The sequence below is a fragment of the Chlorocebus sabaeus genome, chromosome 26 (genome assembly GCF_047675955.1).
Source record: "Chlorocebus sabaeus isolate Y175 chromosome 26, mChlSab1.0.hap1, whole genome shotgun sequence".
Taxonomy (NCBI): Eukaryota; Metazoa; Chordata; class Mammalia; order Primates; family Cercopithecidae; genus Chlorocebus; species Chlorocebus sabaeus.
In genome coordinates this window covers 13,849,888-13,872,511 of record NC_132929.1, presented here as the reverse complement: position 1 = coordinate 13,872,511, position 22,624 = coordinate 13,849,888, and the positions used below count along the sequence as shown (strand labels likewise).

General features: G+C 40.4%; 1 long non-coding RNA gene across 1 annotated transcript in view; it reads left to right on the top strand.

Moving 5' to 3' along the window:
• The window catches only part of LOC103245872 (uncharacterized), an 89,946-nt gene that overhangs the window by 14,167 nt on the left and 53,155 nt on the right, over positions 1 to 22,624 (top strand). Inside the window, exon 3 of the long non-coding RNA XR_005244274.2 lies at positions 7,104 to 7,206. This is a non-coding gene — a long non-coding RNA (uncharacterized lncRNA). The remainder of the gene's footprint in view (positions 1 to 7,103; positions 7,207 to 22,624) is intronic.

Here is a 22,624-nt window from a genome sequence, read left to right as displayed (position 1 = left end):
AAATAAGGACAAAAAGCCACAACTCTACCACTATATTCCATTTTTATTCATGTCTATTTCTCATTAAATGTCCACATCACTAGACTAAGTCCAACATCATGTATTACCTAGTTCTGTTTTCTTTAGAAGCTTTGAAAAATCCTTTTCATCCTCTTCCCTTTTATCCAGTATTCAAATATATGCTGACTCTGTAATTTTTCTATGTCATCTTTTTAATGCCTGGCTTAAAAAAAGAAGATATGCAAGTGAAATCAAGAAATGACTCAGAGGCCAACATTTATTTAAGGAATTCCTGAGAATGGACTGTGTGGTCTGCAGAGACACATGCACATTATACATAATGCACTTGGGCTCTCTAAGGTAACTAGAGGTCTTAAAGGTGTAAAATCGAAATATCTTGAAATTAAAACAAAACTCCAGGGCTGCTCCACTTTTGGGTATCAATGGCTCCTGTATGAAAGGAATTGAATTTGAGTGTTTCTGTGTTGGTCCTGAGGACGAAGGTATTGGTTTCTTAGAAAGTCCATCTATAGTAAAGTATCACTTCTCTCCCACAGGTCGACAGTCTTGTGTCTCAGTCCCCTTTGTCTCAGGTAGTGGATTAGGTTGTCAATACTTTGCAAATATCTTGCTTAGCCCCAGACACCAATTGCTCTCCATTTGTTTCCTTCCATTTAATTCTCCTGTCTTACAACCAACATAGTTTAATTAACCTCACCTTGACTTGCGATGAACTATAAATAAGCTATATTTTCCATGGGTTCCTAGAATGTCCAGGGCAATAGACTTAGGGGACACCCCTGGGAATTTTATAGCAAGATAACATGGAACCCGTGAGGAGAAACATAAAACAAAAACAAAACTCCGTGGTGAAAATAACTAGATTCGGGGAAAACAAAAACAACAAAACAAAACTCCAGAGGGATATGAATTTGCAGCCTGTTTGGGCAACAGATTCCTAGTTATACATTTTTCAAAACTGTAAAAAGTAAGCAAGAAACTCCTTCCACATTGTGGAATATATACACTAGCAAAACCAGCTGTAAAAGCATTCTGAAACTTAGGCTTGGGGTGGAGAGACAGAAGTGCGTGTGTGTATACGTGAGCGTGTGTGCGGGTGTGTGTGTGAGCATGTGTGAGGTGGATTACAAGAGGAGTGAGAGAGAAGATGGTGATAACTTTTAAGAGGATGATTTGCAAAGTGGCCTGCATGTTGATTAATCTTTAGAAAAGTGCTGAGCCCTGGAAAGTCCCAGACAGTAGAATCTAGCTAAGTTTAGCAATTCATAAGGGCAGCCCTGAAAGGGAAAGGGAGTTCCCAAAGGTCAAAATGCAGACTGAGGAATGTGGAGAAAAAGAACTGTCTCCGTTTGTTTTAGGGCTTGGGGAAGGATGAAATATTAAGGTCTATTTAAAATGTACACGTAGCAGCAGGACGTGGTGAGTTACACCGGTAATCCCAGCACTTTGGGAGGCTGATGCAGATGGATCACTTGAGGCCAGGAGCTCGAGACCAGCCTGGCCAACATGGTGAAACCCTGTCTGTACTAAAAATACAAAAATTAGCTCGGCGTGATGGCACATGCCTGTAATCCCAGCTACTTGGGAGGCTGAGACACAAGAATTGCTTAAACTTGGGAAATCGAGGCTGCAGTGAGCCAAGATCATGCCACTGCACTCCAGCCTGGGCAACAGAGCAAGACTCTGTCTAAAAAGAAAAAAAAAAAAGTACAGATACCCAGGTTGTGTTTAGCTCCTCTTGACTCTCTGGCCCTTTTGGTGACATTCCACTGGTATCTGCCTGTCTCTCCACCCCTCATCCCTGTGGTACTGGCTTCATAAAACATAAGGGGCATGGTCACCTCTCGATTCTTGTCTTAGGATGGGCAGCTTAGCCTATATGCCAGGCTTACTTGATCAGTAAGCCACAAATATTTGTTTAGCATATGTATTCATATGCCAGGCCCAGTACAGGAACTATGAAATGCAACCAGCCTTTGCTGCTGACTTTGGACTGATACTCTTTAAATATCTGTTTTAACTATTATTTAACTGGGGCCACTTCTTTAACTGCTTGTGTGATGGGCAGAATTCCAAGGTGGCTCAAAGACGCTTGCCCCCAGTGTCACTGTGCTGGTTATATTGGTTTATGTGGCAAAAGAGGTTTTGCAGGTATAATTACGGTTACTAATCAGTGGACCATAGAAGAGATTATCGGGGTGGGTCTAATCTAACCATATTACCACTTAGAGTGTTCCCCAGCTGGTCGTGGGGAAAAAGTCAGAAATTTGAAGCAAAGGAAGGATGTGAATGCCACTGCTGGCTTTGAAGATGAGAGAGGCCAATGCAAGGAGCAGAGATCAGCCTTTAGGAGCTGTGACCAACTCCCCACTAAGAGCAAGGAAAGCAGGGACCTCAGTCCTACCGATCATAAGGAACTAAACTCTGCCAACAACTTGAATGTGCTTGTAAGTGGATTCTACCCCAGAGTCCAGCTTTGATTTTAACTTTCTGAGACCCTATCTACAGAAACCAGTAGAGGCCCTCTGGACTTTTGGCTTACAGACTGTGAGATAGTAAATGAGTATTGTTTTAAGATGCTAACTCTGTGGTAGTTTGTTATGCAGCAATAGAAAATGAATGTAAGGTCGGATATGGTGGCTCATACTTGCAATCCCAGAACTTTGGGAGGCCAGGGTGGGCAGATCACCTGGGGCCAGATGTTGAAGACCAGCTTGGGCAACATGGCAAAACCTTGTCTCAAAAAAAAAAAAAGAAAAAAAAAAGATACTAGCCAGGCATGGTGGTACATGCCTGTAGTCTCAGTCTCAGCTACTGGGGAGGCTGAGGTGGGAGGATCACTAGAGCCCAAGAGGTCAAGGCTGCAGTGAGCCAAGATTGTGCCACTGCACTCTAGCCTGGGCAACAGAGTGAGACCCTGTGTCAAAAAAAGACAATCAGAAAGAAAGAAAGAGATAAAGAGAGAGGGAGAGAGGGAGAGAAGGAGAGAGAGAGAAGGAGAGAAAGAAAGGAAGGAAGAAAGGAAGGAAAGAAGGAAGAAAGGAAGGAAGGGAGGGAAGGAAGGTGAGTATAGCTCATTTTCAGAGTTTCAGTGCAGCCCGTAGTTGTACTGTGCAATTTGCAGTGTCATAAGAAAAGGTTTATGAGGAGACTTTATTTGTTTTTAGTTTAATTATTATTATTTTTTTTTTTTTGGAGGCAAGATCTTGCTCTGTGACCCAGTCTGGAGTGCAGTGATGTGATCACAGCTCACTGCAGCCTCAATTTCCAGGGCTCAAGTGATCGTCCCACCTCTCAGCCTCTTGAGTAGCTGGGATAACAGGTGTGAGCCACCATGCCTGGCTAAGTTTTTGGGGTGTGTGTGTGTGTGTGTGTGAGAGAGAGAGAGAGAGAGGGAGAGAGAGGGAGGGAGGACGGTGTTTTGTCATGTTGCCCAGGCTGGTCTTGAACTCCTGGGATCAAGTGATCCTCCCGCCTCGGCCTCCCAAAGTGCTGGGATGAGAGGAGTGAGCCACCACACCCAGTCTTAGCTTAAGTTTTAAAAATTCCATTTGGGCTCCTGTCAGTTTTGTTGGGGACAGTCTATGGCAGATACTGTTGACTGACTAATTATTCCTTGCTAAAGGGACCCTAATTTTTTTCCCCCAGTGCAGATCCTTTGATGCCATGGAAGGCATGCCCAAGTCTAGGGTGAGCAGGCTTATGATCCAATTCTGGTCGATGAGATTTAAGTAAAAGGCTGTTGAGGGGCTTTGGGAAAAATTTTACTTCTTGATATAAGAGACAGAAGCTGAGAAGAAAAGCTCTGCATCGCATTGTCACCTGCTTCCTGCCTTCCAAGGTGATGTGATGATGTGCTGCAACCATCTTGTGACTATGAGCAGGAGGCCCTGAGAATCACAGAAATGCTGACTAAGGGCCTTGCTGCCTTGGAACCAATGCTACTACTCACACCTAGATTAGAGAATTATATTTATTTGTTTATAATCTATATAATTATAATTATATAGATTAGTTAGAGAAAAATATTTATTTGTTTCAACTGTAGTTCATTGAGTTTTAATGGTTTATAGCTGGAAGCAATACAGAATTTGGGTCCTGGAAGTGGAATACTGCAGAAACACACTTTTTGATAGGTCAGAGTGGAGGTTACAGACTCAACTCTCAGGCAGGAAAACCTTCGGTATAGCAAAATATTTAAGCAACCATTGGTCTGATCTATCTTATAATGCAGACCACAGGTTGACTGAGGTTGGAGTGGCCTGGGAAATGAAAGGAAAAATTCAGGATGTTCCTGTGTGTTGGGTTATTTTAGTGGCTGTTAGCAAAAAAAGTCCTACTATGAGAGGACTAAGTTAGATAGGTAATCTCTAATCTGAGAGGAAAGAAAGTATGACTGCTTAGAAAGATGCTTTCTAAATGTGACCAACAGTCGAAATGAACAGAATTCCATACTTTGTAGGGCTGGAGAAGGTGTCTTTGATATCTCAAGTTAAAACAAGCAGAGGCGGGAAAGTGGCATCTTTAAGACTGATAAAACTGGATATCTTTTAGCACAAAAACCTGATTGTGTGAGTTAAACACCAGAGGATTTAGAAGAGCGCAGGATCTAGCTGCAGAGAGACAAGGATTCTTAGCCTCAAAGACTGTCTAGACGAGATCTTTAGCTGTGGTTACTAATGCAAGGAATTGACCAGACACAAATAGACGAAATCTACTAAGTTTCTGAGAGGACCTTTATTGCTAAAGATACTCCAAGCCTCACCAACAACTGCATGTAATTATTGAACTCCAAAGGCAATCTTTAGCTGTCTGAATTTGTACAAACATGCAGGGGTTGCTAACATTCGAGAACTTTCTCTCGAATGCTCATTTCAGAAACAGGCATTAAAAATAGTGATTAAGGAATATCTTCCTAGAGGGAAGAACCAGAGGCTATGGAAGAAAAATCTGGAGATTTTCATCAAGAATAGAACCAGGAATTGTCAGATTGACTAATCAAAGACTGTCTTCATTGAGAGGGCAGGCATTTCTCACTATGCCTTCCTAACAGAATGAAGTATATGCTAGCAAATATTAAATATTTAGTCTTTTCCAACAATTGTATATTAGATGTGTTGGAAGCAGGAAACCTGATTTTTGGAGAAAATTTCCAGACCTAAAAGAACTTATCTCTGGACCAAATGAAGATTGAACATTGCCTAGAGATACTAGATTTGGAAGTGAATGTAGTAGTTAGAGGAATGTTGTAGTTTTCCTCCCTTGGGGAGAAGGGTAAGTACACCTAAAAACAGCATGTGTAGGAAGAAGGATGTGTGTGGATGTCAGATTGCTAAAGGGCTGGACTGTGGCAGGCACTGTGAGCTGGCTACCTAAAAGCACTACTTACCCAGCTTTCTTCCATATTAATGATCTTAGTCATCTACCTCCACACTCCCTGCTCACCACCCCAGCACTTTTTGGACAGAATTCCCTTGATTTCAGGAACAGTGAACTTAGTCATAAAACCTGGTGTGGGCATGTGATCCAAATCTAACCAATAATACAAAAGAAGATGCCTTCTAGAAGTTTCTGCAGGTAAATGGTCCCACTTTTGACATGTTATTAAATTGCTGAACTTACAACAGCAATCACCTAAGTCTAAATTTGTTATGTAAGATGAAAGAAATCCTTATTTAAGTCACTATTTTTGTTTATTTTTATTTCTTATAGGCAAATATTTCTGTTACAATTAAAAATTTATATTTTTATCATTATGTAAATCAGGGAGTTGCCAAATTATAGTGTGTGCATCTAATCCAGTCCACTACCTGTTTTTGTAAATGGTTTTAGTAGAATATAGCCACTCCTGTTCATCTATATAGTTGATGGCTGCTTTCACATTACCACTCAACAAGTTGAGTAGTTGCAACAGAAACCACACAGCCTGCAGAACCTAAACAAATTCCATCTGACCCATTATAGAAAAATTTGCCAACTCCTGCTCTAAAGAGTCATACGTAGAAGTCAGTTTAAGTGGAATAAAATATCACTTGTTTTAATATTATTTTAGTATAGTCTTTCCCAAAGTTGCCAAGCATGTGAATCATCTGTAGCCTTGGTCATACTTACGTGTTTCAAGATCCTGACCTAAGTCTACTGAATCAAAATATTCAGTGGAGAAATCTGGGAATCTGTATTATTAACAGTTTCACCACAAGAATCTTTTGACCAGGCAAGTTTGGAAAATGCTGTTGTAGATGAGTGTCATGGGCAGCTGCTTATTTGGCCCACCATTGAATTTATAACTAACTCCTGCCTGTAATTCACTGCAAGAATCCCAGTATGACCAGGAGACTGAATAAGATTCTCTGAGATCACAGAGACTTGCTTATGAAATGAAATACAGTGAATAGGAAGATTTTGATGTAGTAAAAAGTTGCATCAGCTCTGGAAATGAGAAACCCGGGTTCAGGTTCTAAATCAGCCTCTAATTAATTATTTGATCTTGGGCAAGTTTCTCTCTAGAACCTAAGATTCTCAACTGTAAAAACCTCAGTAGGAGGGGATGTCTCCAAGTTGCCTTTTTGGAAATATGAATGTCAGACTCAGAAAGTAGGAAGTGCCTAAGGAAGAAAGACAAATATAGTTTCTGTGTTTCTTGAAATTCTTGTCTTCTTGATCAGGGTTCCTCAATCCTGGCTGAACATTAGAATCACCATAGAGCTTTAAAAACACCAGCGCTATAGGTCTCACTCAGAAAGTCTAATTTCATCAACCGGGAGGAGAGCCTAGCCATTAAAATATAAGCCTTTTAGGTGATTCCGTGTGTTCAGTCAGATGGAGAACCACCATCTAGATGGTAATAGATTCCTTTTTTCTATTTCCTAGTCAAGGGTTATGTATACATACTAGTTTCACCATTTGTGAAACACAATAAGAAGCTAAAACAAGATCAGTAGTTCTCAAATACTGGGGAGTCAGGAAGGCTGAAAAAAATTATAAGGAGAGCCTGTTAAAAAATATAGCTCTGTAGGCTCCACCATCAGATTCTGCTATAGCAGCTCCAGGGCAGGAAATCTATATATTTTTTATTTCCTCAGGTCCTCCTAATACTCAACTGATTTGGGAACCATCGGGCCCAGTGATCTCTGATGCTCCTTCCAACTTGTAGGATGTGAATTCTTGTGTTTAGTTATATAAGAGGTAAGTCACAATTTTAAGAATATTTTAAAAAGGCAATTGGTACTTCAAGATTAAGATACTATAAAAGGGATGTTATCAAGCAATAGGAATGGGCCTGAGTGAGGTACTAGTTGATAAAAATTTGCTTACCTGTTTTACTGTCACAGAAAGAGCTATAAGGATGTGTCCACACAGTTCAATTATTTGTCCTCGGGAGTACTTGAAAAGGTTCTTCCTTTGGCCTCTTTATTTGCAACTGTTAAGTTCTAGTTGAAAAGAACTAAAACGCTTCTCTCAAATGGGTTAGATGTAGTTTATCAAACTATATATTACATACAGCAAATTGCAAATGAAATAAAGTATGGCCACAATCTGGTCTTGTATTTACTACTAATCCCTTTAAATTCTGGCATTAATAATTCCCCGCACTCATTCATTCTTTTGTTCATTTATTCATTCACTCAATAATGAATTTAAAGTTCTAACTATGAGCCAGGAACTGCTCTAGGCCCTGGGGATACAGCAGCAAACATGAGTCTCCTTCCTTTCAAAGCTTACATTCTACTTGGGGAAGTTGGTAATAAATAACTAAAGTATTACATGGTGTTAATTGTTAAGGAGCATAAGACAATGTAAGGCGATAGAAAGTGGCGGGAGCTGGAGGACAGTGTTATTTTAGATAGGTCATCAGGGAACGCTGCTCTGTTATGGTAATATGTTAGCAGAGACCTGAGGAAAGTTAGAGAAAAGTCATGGTGATATCTGGGGAAAGTATTATACAGAGGAAACAGCCAGTGCAAAAGTCCTGTGGCAGGAAGGTACTGGGCAGGATCTGGGATCAGCAAGTGGCTACAGTGGCTTGCATGGAGTGAGTAAGGGTGGGATGTTGGAGATGGGTCAGAGAGTAGCAAGCCGTCATCATGGGGGCTTGACAGGCCAGTTTTAAAGTCTTTATATTTAACTCTGAAAATCAAGGATGGATCCCGCATTTGAAGCTTATAATCCTGAGGCTTTCTATGAGTAAAATAATACAAAATTAGCTACAAACCTAATATTTATTTGGAATGAAAAAAAATCACAATAATATCAGTTTTAAAAGATATACACATACCACAAAATCCAAAAAACAAAAACAAACCCAAACCATAATAATTTTACTGTGACACCTCTCTGTATTACTTTTTTCTCCTTTTTTTTTTCTTTAAAGGTATAAACAAAGCTAATTGCATTACTTTTTCCCTCTTCATTAGTTTACACTAAAATATCTTAGATTATTCATATTATTTTCTAACATCATTTTCAATAGGAAGAACTGAAGATAATTCAGTCTTTCCTGTAGCTTGTTGGTACAAAATTTATCTTTTTATTGTTGATTTCATGGAAAAAATTTTCTTTAATTTTATAACTCATTATTGCTAATGATATGTATGTTTTTTAGAATTGTTGTCAATTTGAGAAAACTTTTCTCAACTTTCTTTCTTTACATGACCATAAGATTTGTAGGAATTTTCTGTATACTAGCTTCTGGCTGCATATATTTCAACCCCCTTTTTTCCTCTACTAGCCACATATTTCTGGTATGATGAAGACAAGTTCCTATCTTATAACCTTAGGCTATGAACTTTAATGTCACAACGTAGATTGGTACAGAGGATGACAGAAGTATTCCTGGAAGCCATTCCAACACCAGGAAAATTTTTACAGTGAAGTAACTGTGAACCACAATAATACATCCTACTAACCCAAACTAAATGCTTCTCTAATTCAACTTCTCCTTCCCTGGGCCTGCGAGTGTCTATGTCTATTCTCACACCACTTGACTTAAAGAGAAATGTGACAGAGGGAAATAAGAAATAAAGAGCTTTGGTAAAAATATCTCATGTTTGCAAAGTAAAAAAAAAAAAAAAAAAAAACGACCGCATGAGCACATGGCCAGACCCCTTCCAGGGCCTTGGAAGAGCTCTGTGCAGTGAGGGACCCTGAATCTGCAGATTTATTAGCTTCAAGAACGATCAGTGTCTGGTGAAATGTGAAGTCACTGGAGGGTTTTGAGCAAAGTATTAACGTGACCTAATTTCAGTGGTAAAAGGATAATTGTGTCTGGGGAGTAAAATACAGGGGAGCAAGCCCGAAAGCAGAGAGATCAGTCAGGAGCCTGAAGTTTAGGTTGCAAAAGAAAAACAAAAACGCAGACGTAACTCATTCTGTGTGTTCTAGGAAAGCTAACTCCATTACTCATTAAGCTATTGATGTGTTTCCTAACAATTCATGCCTGCCTGTGTCAGCGTTGTTTCCTTTCTTAGCTATTGTTGAGTCAGCAATTGTAGAGCATTCTCTTGATCTTTTCTCTTCTCAATGTCTTTAAAGTTCAAGTTTTACCAACAATATTTTTGTTATTATGGCGATTTCTCTTCTTATTTGCTGCTGCATAGATGCCTACGGTGCTGGGTGGATGATAGGCCTTTACCTACACTATTTCAGTTCACAGTCTCAGTGCAATCTGTGTCTGGGTTGAGAACTTCCCAGGAGAACTCTTTCCTGTTATTTAGAAACCCTTTAGAACCTGGTAATTTATCACTTCATATTATCGTATATCCCTTTGCCTGATGAAGAACTATCAAACTCACATCTTCAAGGCCTTTAGAGTTTAATAATTTTATTACATTTTGGGGGAAGTTAACTTTACGTTGTGTTGCATTAGAACAGGGATTGGCAAACCTGTTTTGTAAAGGGCCATCCAGAAAATATTTTAGACTTTGTGCACCGTATGGTCTCTGTCAGAACTACTTAACAATGCTATCATAGCAGTAAAGTGACTATAGAAATTATGCAAACAAACAAGAGCATGGCTGTATTCAAGATACTTTTATTTACATAAACAGGCCTCAGGGCTGGATTTGGCTTGCAGTTGCAGTTTGCTGACTTCTGCTTTAGAAATTTCCTCTAGCTGTTTCATGTTATGTGTCCCAAATCTTAATCTCACGTCACCCCATGAGTCTAGAGTCTCCATCTTTAAAAATGAGGACCCTAATATATGTCCTGTGTATTACATAGCATTGTTATAAGGGTCAAATGAGACATTAGTTATAGAAATCTGCTAAAATTTTAAAGTGGCATATGTCTGTGTATTTCTTTTTTCTTTTCTTTTTTTTTTTTGAGATGGAGTCTCGCTGGGTCACCCAGGCTGGAGTGCAGTGGTGTGATCTCAGCTACTACAAGCTCCGCCTCCTGGGTTCATGCCATTCTCCTGCCTCAGCCTCCCGAGTAGCTGGGACTACAAGCGCCCGCCACCACGCCCGGCTAATTTTTTGTATTTTTAGTAGAGACCGGGTTTCACCGTGGTCTTGATCTCCTGACCTCATGATCCACCCGCCTCGGCCTCCCAAAGTGCTGGGATTATAGGCGTGAGCCACTGTGCCCCGGCCTGTCTGTGTATTTCTTTCTCTTCCCTACCACTCTACAACACATTTCCCTGCCTCCCACTCCACCTAAAACACATATATAAACATTCAATCACAGAGGAAAATTATGGCTTGTTATCTTATTCTTCTCCTGAGCTTTATGGTGAAAACTGGCTTCCCCAAACATTGCCAAACTACCTGTAATGGCACAAAACTGAGTTTGTACTTACCATGGTAAGAGAGTCCATAATCTAGATATAGTCTTAATGGAGCCTCAAAAGAGGGAAGGCAAAGTCAGGAAATTTATTGAAATTTTAGAGACTCACCTAGATGAAAGTGGGTCTTTCAATGCAGGGCTTGGTTAGAGTTGGATATGGATTATGATATAACAGGTTAGGGTTAATGGACACAATGAGGTGAGGATTCTGAGGAGGGGTTCAAAGAATCTTGGGGTATATATTATCATTTAATGTTTTCTATTGAAGAATTGACTGTTATTTCAGGAAGTTGCTGGAATAAAAAATAAATTCATTTGTAACTTTTATTTTTACGAGCAAATTTCCTGGAATAGTAAAATCATGTTTATGAACACATTGAAGCAGTAAAGTCATGTTAATATAGTCAGTAAGCTGTGTGGATGTAGATGATTTTGATTCTGTCTTAAAAAGAATATTGGAGACCTTCTGTGAGAAAAAGACAAGGAAACATAGATGGGATTGCAGGTTTTACTTAGAAAAGAGCAGAGAATAACGAGTAGAAAAGAAGACAATGCTATAGAGAAGAGGGGAAGAGGGGGCCAGGATGTAAAGAGTTTCTCAGCCAAAGTTTAAAGAAAATTTTGAAACAGAAGAGAAACTTTGGGGGACTAGAAGCTAGGATGTAAGTTATGTCAATAATGTCAAAAGTCAGAAAAGAGAATACTAAAACCTATCAAATATAAATTGTTTTCAATTAGTTGTTCTGGCTACACAGTTTCATTTTCATGTGCAAGTCCGTGTGAAGACTGAAAAATATGTGGGCCTGCTTTTGAGGAGTTTACTTGTTTATTAAAAGAAAACATTTTCTTAGTAGAAAATTTTAAATGTGTACGTAAATAACTAGAAGAAAGACAGATAACTCTTTTTTTTTTTTTGAGACGGAGTCTTGCTCTGTGGCCCAGGCTGGAGTGCAGTAGCGCGATCTCAGCTCACTGCAAGCTCTGCCTCCCGGGTTCCCGCCATTCTCCTGCCTCAGCCTCCCGAGTAGCTGGGACTACAGGCGCCCGCCACCACACGGCTAATTTTTTTTTGTATTTTTTAATAGAGACGGGGTTTCACTGTGTTAGCCAGGATGGTCTTCATCTCCTGACCTTGTGATCCGCCCGTCTCCGCCTCCCAAAGTGCTGGGATTACAGGCTTCAGCCACCGCGCCCGGCCAGACAGATAACTCTTAATTGGGAGGTGAAACTCCAACGAAAATGAATATTAGTAGTCAAAAGTCCAGAGAAATAAGAAAACTGAACTTCATTAAAATTAAATAATAATTTCTTGGTGGAAGAGGAGTGGAGTGCAGACATAGGACAGTGACAGAAGAGAAGGGAGAGGATAAATTAAGAGCATGTTTGGAGGCTGTTGGCTGTTTTGTGGGAAATTGTCAAAGGCCATTGCATTTTTAGGAAACAAAATATTGATCTTAAATCTTAATTTTTTTTAGTTGCTGTGATATTTCAGAGTTTAGGCTAACAACAAAGTAGAGGGTGTAGTACCCAGGACTGTTCTCACTTCTGATACCAGCTAAAAGTTCAGGGGGTTCCCAAAACCATCCTCAGTTTTGATAATTTGCAAGAATGACTCACAGAACTCACTAAAGGCTATTCTACTCATAGTTCTGGTTAATTACAAGGAAAGGATACAGATTAAATCAGCCAAGGGAAGAACACGTATGGCAGAATCTAGGAGAAGTAACAAATATAACGCTTCTGTTGTTTTCAGCCCATGAAGGGAGGACGTATCACTCTGCAGGCACTGATGTGTGGCAATACCCATGGAGAATTACCAACCAGAGACTGATGTGTGGCAATACCCATGGAGAACTGCCAACCAGAGAAGGCCATCTGAGCCTCAGTGACCAGAGTTATTACGGGGGCTCTATTTAGTAGACATGATTGAATGATTGCATACATATTTGATCTCAGTCTTCAAGTTGATTATTACTGTGTTACCCCAAAGCCCCACTTTAATGCCACATTGTTGATCTATTGCCAGTCCTTATCCTAGGACCTTATGGTTGTGGTCTCCTCCTGCCCTAAATCCCCTTGTTAGACCATCCAGTATGACCTAAGGCCACCAGGCAAACAAACACCCTCCCATCAGGAGGGCCCATGGCATAGGCCAGATCTTTTCTTTGAGAAAAGCCAAATTCTTTGTTATACAGATACAAATCCCTTTTATTACCCCTCCTTCGATAATGACTTCTTCACCCATACAAAGAAAAAAATCATTCACAATCCCATCAATTTGACTGAAATACTTTGAGATGTTTTGGATTTGTGAACCCACCCAAGTCTCATGTCAAATTATAATCCCCATATCAGAAGAGGGGCCTGGTGGGAGGTGACTGGATCATGGGGGTCGATTTTCCCCTTGCTGTTTTTATGATAGTGAGTTCTCATGAGATCTGGTTGTTTAAAAGTGTATAGCACCTCCCCCTTCCCTCTCTTCTTCCTGCTCCAGCCATGTAGGATGGCCTTCTTCCCTTTTGCCTTCCACCATGATTGTAAGTTTCCTAAGGCCTCCCCAACTATGCTTCCTGTACAACCTGTGGAACTGTGAGTCAATTAAACCTCTTTTCTTTATAAATTACCCAGTCTCGGGTAGTTCTTTATAGCAGTGTAAGATCAGACTAATACACACTTTAAATATTTTGGCATAGATTTTCCTAGATATATCTTAGGTAGTTTAGGTATAAAACGTTAACTCACCTTTTCTTTATTGCTCTGCAACTTATTGATAAAATGGATAGCTATTTACATGAGTTAGAAAATGAATCAGGAAAATACAATTGTCAAATAGGAGAGTTAGATGAGACCTTAGACTTCATCTAGTCTTTTGGAAAGGTGAAGTGGTTTGTTCAAGACCAATGGAGTCAGTGAGACAGAGCTGAATCAAAATTTCAGGTTCAGTGACTTTTCTCTTACAACAAAGGGACGCTCAAGAGACCTTGTTTTGGGACCAAAGGATGTTACTGAACGTTTTGAAAATAGCGTTGCTTTGTTGATAAATGGCAAGAAAACTCTAATGCCTTTTTGATTGATTTGATTTTACCCCAGAATTTAGGATGTTTTCCAGATCCATATGTTAAAGTTTGTCAAGAAGACAGCTACTCAACTGCTTGCATATTTTTCTGATTAGCTGAGTTACATATGCTGCTGAAATAGTCAACTAGATTTCATGTTGTTGATAGAAGCAGCATGGGATCTAAAATTAAACACTATCTGTACCTCTCTAGCACTTTTCCCTTCCGTTCGGTGCTTCCTTGTCCTTCTTAGAAAGCTATGAAATGTTATGTTTTTCAGATTCAAATCTGGAACCTAGTTTTCAGCTGCTTTCTTATTCCCCATCTCCAAAATTTCTAAACACTTAATTGACTTCTTTTTATGCAGGTGTGTGTCAGGGTTGGAGATTGTTAATTAATGAAAAATGGTTTAAAAGGGGGCCAGGACTTACTCTTCTATCACACAAGCCTGTGAGTTACGAGGGAAAATAAGTGGATGCACTCATTTTCATGAGCCAGAGCAGCATTGTGGATAGACGTAGTAGGTAAAAGATTGCCAGGTCTCATCTCATCAGATGGAAATGACCTGCTGTTTCAAACCATTTCCACTCTATTGACTAGATTTGCCTTAGCTATGACAAGAGCAATGAGCAAATCATTTCAGTTAACTGGAGATCTGTTTTAAAAATGCAAAATGCAAGCATCCCTTAGGGGAATTTTTGTACCTTAGAGCACTCTCAGTTTGATTTTGTCTTTTGTGTACTTAACTAAAGTCAGCTGCAGTGAAGAGATACAATTCTGATGAAATACACTTGGAACTTGATGTGGGGTCAGGCATAGGGTAGGACATCTCAGGTATTCAGGAATGCCAGAGAAACTGGAGATCAAGGAGGAGGGTTAGGGAAATGGAGATGATGAGGCCCTTCGTTTCTTCATTTAGTGTAGTTCTGAAGTGTGAGCTTAATGGAGCATCAAGACGGAGTATTTGCAGAGGGGTTGACACATGTCTTTTCAACTACTAAGAGGAAAAATGTTGTAAATATTGGTAAAGTGATAGAAAAGGCCAGAGAGAGAGAAATCAGCTATGTACATTATGATGTACAAGTTTTAATTTTATTGATTCTCTAAATGCATAGAAATAAATTTTAATCTAGAAATAGAGAAAACACAAAGAAACTTCAATGGTGGAAATTTTCAATGGGAAATTTTGGGATGCTAGAAATTTCACTTTACCTCATTGGGGTGTTGGTTACAGGAACGTGTGCATCGTCAATAGTTACTGAAGTGGACCCTTAAGATATGTGTTTTTCTCCATGGAAATTATTCCTCAATACAACTAGTTAACAGCAGCAACAATGACAAAGTAGTTGTGTCAGTCAGGATCTTGGCAGGAAACAGACATCCATTCAGTTGGGTAATTTGAAGAGTTTAATAAAAGGCCAACTTATAAAAGGGTCAGTAGGGTGTAGCACCCCAGGACTGGAAACCTGAGTTCCCAATAGGGAAGGGATCTGTCACCAGAATGCTAAGACAGAGAATACTGCATGAAGAAGACCATTTTGCAGAAGCTGGAACCTTTGGTCAGGGACTCAGCCAGTGCCTAATAACCCTATGGTGAGAGAACTGGAGGAATAAAAACCCTAACCTCAGACTCTTTACTCCTTCCTTCCTACCAATCTTGCCCTTAGATGAACCCAACTAGAAGCCTAAGAGCAAAGAGGCCCAAAGATATAGTCTATACAGATCAGCCTGGCAGGGCACAGAGCAGGGTGGAGAAGGAGATGGAGAGGAGATTGGAGGGACAATCAGAAGATATCCAGCAGAATGTTTTCCATTTTCCTGGAATCACTTCACTCCAAGTGTGTATGGTAATTCTTCAAAGTGTAAATAATATAAGTAAGACAAGGTTGCAGTACTTAAAACATTATACTGAAAGTTTGAGGATAACAGGGTTTCCAATGAAGCAAAAGCAAATTTAAAGCCTCACAACAGCTATCAGAGATCCATTAGCCATGCTTCATTCAGGGAGTTTCCTCACTGCCTTCCTCTCTCTTCAGTCCCTAGTCATGTCATGGTGAAAGGGCCAGTCTACCTTACCAGTGGTAATTTTCTTGACCTCTTTTCCCAAGTCCAAAATCTGATCCACTGAATGGATCCCCAGTCAACTCCCCAACAGAGAGTGATTCTTTCCCTTTTTCCCCCCTGCCTCTTTTTATTTTTTCCCCAGGATGATCAATAGTGGCAATATCCATTTCATTTGGGGAAACCACTATCTTCACTATAGGCAGTGGTCTAGCCATAGTATACATAGCTCTTATCGGCTGTAGCATGGTAGTGTCTTGAGGTCCAAATGAATTGGATCATAAGGAGTCATGTCAAGGTTGAGAACATCAAGAAAGCCAGGCAAGACTAGGGCCTAGAGGAAGGGAACATGGGCCAGGACTGTTATGCTAAAGGTCTTTGGGTAGGTATCCAGGGGCCTCTCAAAAGTCCCACATGGACTGAATTCCACTTGCCAGCTATGTGGCCTTGGGCAAGTGACTTAATCACTCTGAGCTGTAATTTGTCTCTCTTCCCTTCCTTTCTTCCCTCCCCTGCCCTCCCCTCCTTTCTTCCCTCCCTTCCCATTCCCTCCCTCCCTTCCTTCCTTTTTCTTTAAAAATAGGGATATGAAATGTACATGAAAACACTTTGTAAAACTGTGTGGTCCAAATGAACATAAGTTCTTCCTTTCTAGTAATTGTCCATCTTTTTCTGTTGTCACAACATTCACATGTATAATTCAATGTCATGCAATAATTTCCAAGGGCAAAGCAAGGATTGGGGATTTGGGAATATGTGCCCAGAGATATATTGTAAGTGGGAGCTTGGTTAGTTGAAAAAGCTTCTCATAGAGATTTTAATGAGGCCGCCCACCACATCACCCTCAACTGGGTCATATGGAGTTGAGAGTTGCTTTTGAGACAGAGGTTACAAGCTCGTGTGGGTTGAAAGGTCCAGAAGAGATAGCTTGTTTGGCTTTCATAGAATTGTAAAGTTGCTGAATTCGTTGTCAAAATTTTAAAATCAGAAGATTTCACATGTACAAAAACCTTATCATATCTCTGCCTTCTCTTGTAATACAGAATTTTTGGCAAAACCAAGTCTAGATTCTTCAATGCCAAAATTCTACTGGAGCTAAATAGTGGCTCTCCCTTTAGATGCAGCATGAATCCTCCAGCTGGTGTCACCTATTTGTGTCACGTGCCCTCTTGGTAGTTGGGTTTGCCATCCTTGGTGTACACGATCATGCAATTGTTGATACTGGAACTGAAGGGGACTTCAGAGTGTCACAGGGCCCTGATTTTGCTTTTAGTCAGGTCAGGATTTAGTTTCTCTATTTAACAGCAAAAGCCTCCAGGCTTAAATGATCTCCCTGGCGGGGCTGAACGGGGACAAGCAGGCGGTGGAAGAAATGGATCAGATAGAGGTCAGTTTTCTCCCAGTGAAGGGCTTTTGCCTACACTCACGTGTGCTCTCACCAGCAGATTATAATTTCTGAAGGCCCGCCGGTGGATCCATTGTGAGGAAAGGGAATCCTTAGATGAGAGAGGCTCCTGGAACCTCCCTGCAAGGCTCCACCAATGGAACACACACCAGTGCTCTCGTGGGTGACCTTGAACCTGGACGCCCAGCCCTGCCCATCAAGCGCTAGCCTCACAGGAAGGACTGTGAGCTGGGAGCCTGCAGCGTCCTTGACCCCCTGGCAGGGATCCCAGGCTGAAGAAACCCTCTGTGTTTTGTTGTGGGATGGAGAAGAAAGATAAGGCTGGGGAAGGAGGGAAGAAAGGGAAGAAAAGCAGGGATAGAGAGAATACCTTTTTTCTTTTCCTCCAGAAGTTGAGTTTTTGTGTGTCTGTGCCACATGTGTGCAGTGAGATGTTCATTTTCTTTCTTGTTTTCCAGTTGTGGGATTGGTGTGTTGCCCTAATGCTGCTTGTTTTGGCTGCCAGAGGAAGTAGTGACAAAGGAAGTGGGAGAACAAACCATTTTGTAAGCAGTCAGCCTGAGAGGAACAATAAAGCAGAACTGGAGACAGGGTGTTGGGCTTGAGATTCTCTGAGACTGTTCGGCGCCAGCATCCCTGAAGCGCCTGCCTGGGAGAAGGAGTGGGAACGTGGGGGTATTTTAGAGCTAGAAGAGGTTGCAGTGATCACTCCAGAGAGATGTGTCGAGCTATGCTTTGCGATTGTGACTGACCGGCTTTGGTTAGATGCCTTCTCTGGGCTCAGCTTCCCCCCTGCTCCTCCTCTCCCATCCTTCCACTGTGTCAAATACTGGGGCAATAGGCATTTTCCAATGAGGAGATAGTCTACACCAGGAAAATGTCTTTGTTTAGTGGGGGAGGTTAAAAATAAGATCAGGATATATGACTATGAAGAGGACCCCATAATGTGAATGTTCCAGAAACACTGGATTTTATCCTTGGTCATATCTTTAGGAATTTTAAAAACATATTAGCACCCAAAGATTGTTAAAATTCCTAGTAATTGTTCAGTGGAATCTGAAAAGAATCCTGTTTCACTTTACATTTTTCTCAAGACTAGCTCGGAGTGAAAGGAGACTTCGCATACATTCAAGGGATGGAGCCAAAGAGCTTGAGCTCAATTGAGAATGGTCACTGCACAGATAGTATTCTAGGGATGTGGTTGGAGAAACCTGCTTTGCCATAGACTTCTTAGAAATTGGGTCAAAGCATGTCAGAACTGGCTAAGGTGCAGTCCTTGCTCAAGACAGGACAGAATGGCTTACCCTTTCATTTTCACCAAAGGGCTAAGAAGATGGATAAAGTCCCTAGTTTAGATGACTGCTGGGAGCCATGAAGCAGTAGGACCTTCACTTAAGCTTAACCTGCTCCCTGGGCCTCTGGGAATGAATGTGCCTAAAATGGTGATTTTTTTTTAAAAGGATATTCTGCAGCTAAGAAAAAGGCCTATCTTTTTCTCTGGTGAAACCTTAGGAAGTCACCCAGATATTAGGTAACAGCACTGAATGAAAAGGTGTATTGTTGTATTTGAAACCCTAGATTGCTTCGAGGGATATAACGCACTTTTATTTTTTTCCTGCTTCCATTAAGTGATAAGGGATGGGAACAGAGCAGGCACCAACTAGAACACTAAAGAAGTTACAGGAAATACCACTGCCTTGTAAAACTGTAGCACGTCTGCAGCAGTTAAATGACTCAGATATGTAAAGCCTCTGGTTAGTTACTGTTTCTCAGGATAAAACCTTCTTTCCACGTGGGTCTGGGCAGTGGGGTGGATGGAAGTGCTAGGTAGGTTGGATGGAAAGGGAACTTATAAATGGGCATGCCAATCTATGTGTAAAATACATCTCTATACTAGTATCAGTTTAAATTTATCTGTAAACTGGTATTAGTAGGTGTCCTTGTCTGGCTAAGATTTCTGGCTATATTAGTTCTCTGGATCCCTGCTGAACCAGTATCTGGAGCTGTTGCCTATTACACTACACAGGAGAGGATAGCCTTAGTGCTGTCTGTTAAGCTTTCACATTCTAAAACACAGAGTAATTTTGGAAATTATTGTTTTATCAAACCATACCTATTTAATATTTGAATCAATGAGGGAAAAAGAAGAGATCTTCATCAAAAAATGTGGAAATGGATTCTGGTCCATGTTATGGCAAAACTAAATTATTTTTGCTGGGCCGTTGGGAAAACCACTTGTCATCTATGTACAGTACCTGATTTTCACCTCTCCATGTCTGTACTATGAAGAGATCTTATTGCAGCATAGATTTTCTGAGATGATCCCAATTTTGGATATTTATAGTTCTCACACATCATTTAAATGCCAGAGAAATGTGAATATTTCAATATTTTAGTATCTAAGAAATATGTTTTAGATTTAATTTTTTCATGGCAAAACTTGTGGGTCTTTTTTGTTTTTAAATAAAAAATATTTACTGAGATATAATTCACATGCCATAATAGTCACCCATTAAAAATTGTTAGTGTTCTCACAGAATTGTGCAACTATCACCACAATCTAAATATGGAACATTTTATTATCCCATAAAGAAAGCTCTTACCCATTAGCATTGTTCCCCACTTTTCCCTTCCCACAGCCCTGGGCAATCACTGTTCTACTTTCAGTCTGTAGATTTGCCTATTCTGGACATTTTGTATAAATGGAATCCTGCAAGCTGTGGTCCTTTGTGACTGGCTTCTTTCTTTTAGCATAATGTATTTGAGGTTCATCCATGTTGTTGCATGTCTCAGCATTCCATTTCTTTTTATTTCTGTTTAATGTTCAATTGTAAGGCTATACCACATTTTATTTCTCCATTCATCAGTTGACAAACGTTTGGTTTGTTTCCACCTTTTGGCTATTATGAATAACACTGCTACGAACAGCCACATACACGTTTTTGCATGGACATATATTTTTACTTCTCTAGGGAATGTACCTAAGAGTAAACTTACTGGTTCATATGGCAACTCCCTTTGCTTGCAGAAGAATGGGACTGTGATTCCTAGCGAATGCCAGGACTTGCAGCCTGGTGACCTCTTCAGTGTCTATGGAGCCCTCATGATCAAGACACCACTGTGGAAGTTGTAGCTGGGATAATAAGTATCCCCATTATCCCAGCCTCCTGATGTTTCCTTCTTTGTCCTATCTCCTCCCTCTGACCTGGGTGGGAACTATAACTTGCTTCTGACCAGTTGAATATGACAATAGTGATGGGATGTCACTTTGCTGATCATGTTACATTGCATAGGGCTCTGGTAGGCTAGCGGCTCTCCTTGTGTCTTGATGAAGTACACAGTTATGCTAGAGAAATACATGTGGCAAGGAACTGTAGGTGGCCCCTGGAATCCGAGGGCAGTCAGTGAAGAGCTGAGGCTCCAGTCTTGTAGCTGCAAAGAGATGAATTCCGTCAACAACTGGGATGAACTTGGAAGTGGATTTTTCCCTAGTTGAACCTTTGATGAGAATGTGGCCCAGCTAATGCCTTGATTGCAGCCTTTGAAGCTCTACGCGGAGGACCAGCTAATTCGTGCCCAGACTTCTGGCCCACGAAGACTGAGATAATAATATGTGGTGTTTGTGTAGCTAAGTTTGTGGCAATTTGTTATGCAACATAAGAACAGTCATACCAAAGTCGAGGATTTGGTTCCATTATATAATCTGGGCTGGATGCCACTGGGTTTACTTGTCAAGGCAAATATTCTCTTTACTTATCAGTGTGATTATCACAAAAGATAAACGGCCATAGAAGTTCAGGTATGTGCTTGGTTGCTATAGAGTAATCTATGCCTGTGGGGTATACTCTAGAATGGGAAAGTAAGGATGGCAGAAGTAAGAAACAGAGTTCCACTCTGTCTGCTTGACTCATACAGGAATCTCTACAAATCCTGTTCCAAAAAGAGTCACTAAAAGATCAGAACACAAGAGGAATGATAACTTACATAATGAGAGCTACTGTTTATTAGGGACTATGGGACTGAGAGGATATGCATGAAATTGAGGCTGCGCCCTGATATAGCTTATGTTATACTGTAGTTATCATTTACCTAGCTCGCTGTGAAGCTATAAGCTTGATCTTGACATTCGTTTTCTCTTACACTTCTTTAGCCAAATAATAGCAAAACAAGCCCAGCCTAGCGAACAACACTTCTGTTTTTGGAATTTAGTTTGGATGATTCCATTTTTCTTAGTCATCCTTTTCTATATTTAACAGCCCTACACTCAGAATTTTGACTTATAACTTATTTACATCTATTAAATTAAATCTATTGTGTTAAAACCTGCATTTTTTCCCACCTGCCTCTAGACAGATGGAAACAGCTGATGATGTGAATCTCTTGACTGCCCTTGTCATATCATTTCGTCTTGTTACATTTAATTCCTGACTGACTTAAGTGAGGAGAGTAAGGTGGATCTTATCCTGTAGCACAGGGATACATGTGGAATGTCGTCCACTTCCTTGGTGATCTGACTTTAATTTCAAGCACTGTAGAGATGACTCAATGTGCAGCAACTAATATGAAAAGTCGTGCTGCTTATCACATACAGTGAGTAACTACCCAGACTCACCTCAGATGACTTGGAAGTCTCCTAGTTGGGAGAATGAAACTATTTAAAATTGATGGGAAATGAATGTCTGAAAGCCAGTAGAGTAAAAGTTTCAAGCATCACTGAAATTTTCATCTTCCGTATCTCATACCAGTAGACACATAACAAAGCAAAATTTTGTTCTGCTGAGGATGGAATCAACTGTGGTTCCCCATATATTTACAGCTGTGCCATCGTCCCATCATAGGAAACAGAGACGAAATGGATCGAGTAACATTTTATGTGATGTTCTTCATGAACAGTTTTGCCAGGAATCAAGTAAAGATGACTTGGACATAGTAGGAAGAGACATTTCCATGAACAGGGTCTCGTCACTTTTTTTCTATATCTGTAAAAGAAAATGTATAATTACACTCTGATGGAGCAAATAGAATGGTGAGGAATGTTTATATTTACATAGGTGATTTCATTTACTTTTAACAATTATTATTATTATTTTTATTTTTATTATTATTTTTTGAGACGGAGTCTCACTCTTTTGCCCAGGATGGAGTGTGATGGTGTGATCTCGGCTCATTGCAACCTCTGCCTTCCTGGTTCAAGCGATTCTTTTGCCTCAGCCTCCAGAGTAGCCTATACTACAGGCATGTGCCACCACGCCAGGCTAATTTTTGTATTTTTAGTAGAGATAGGGTTTCACCATATTGA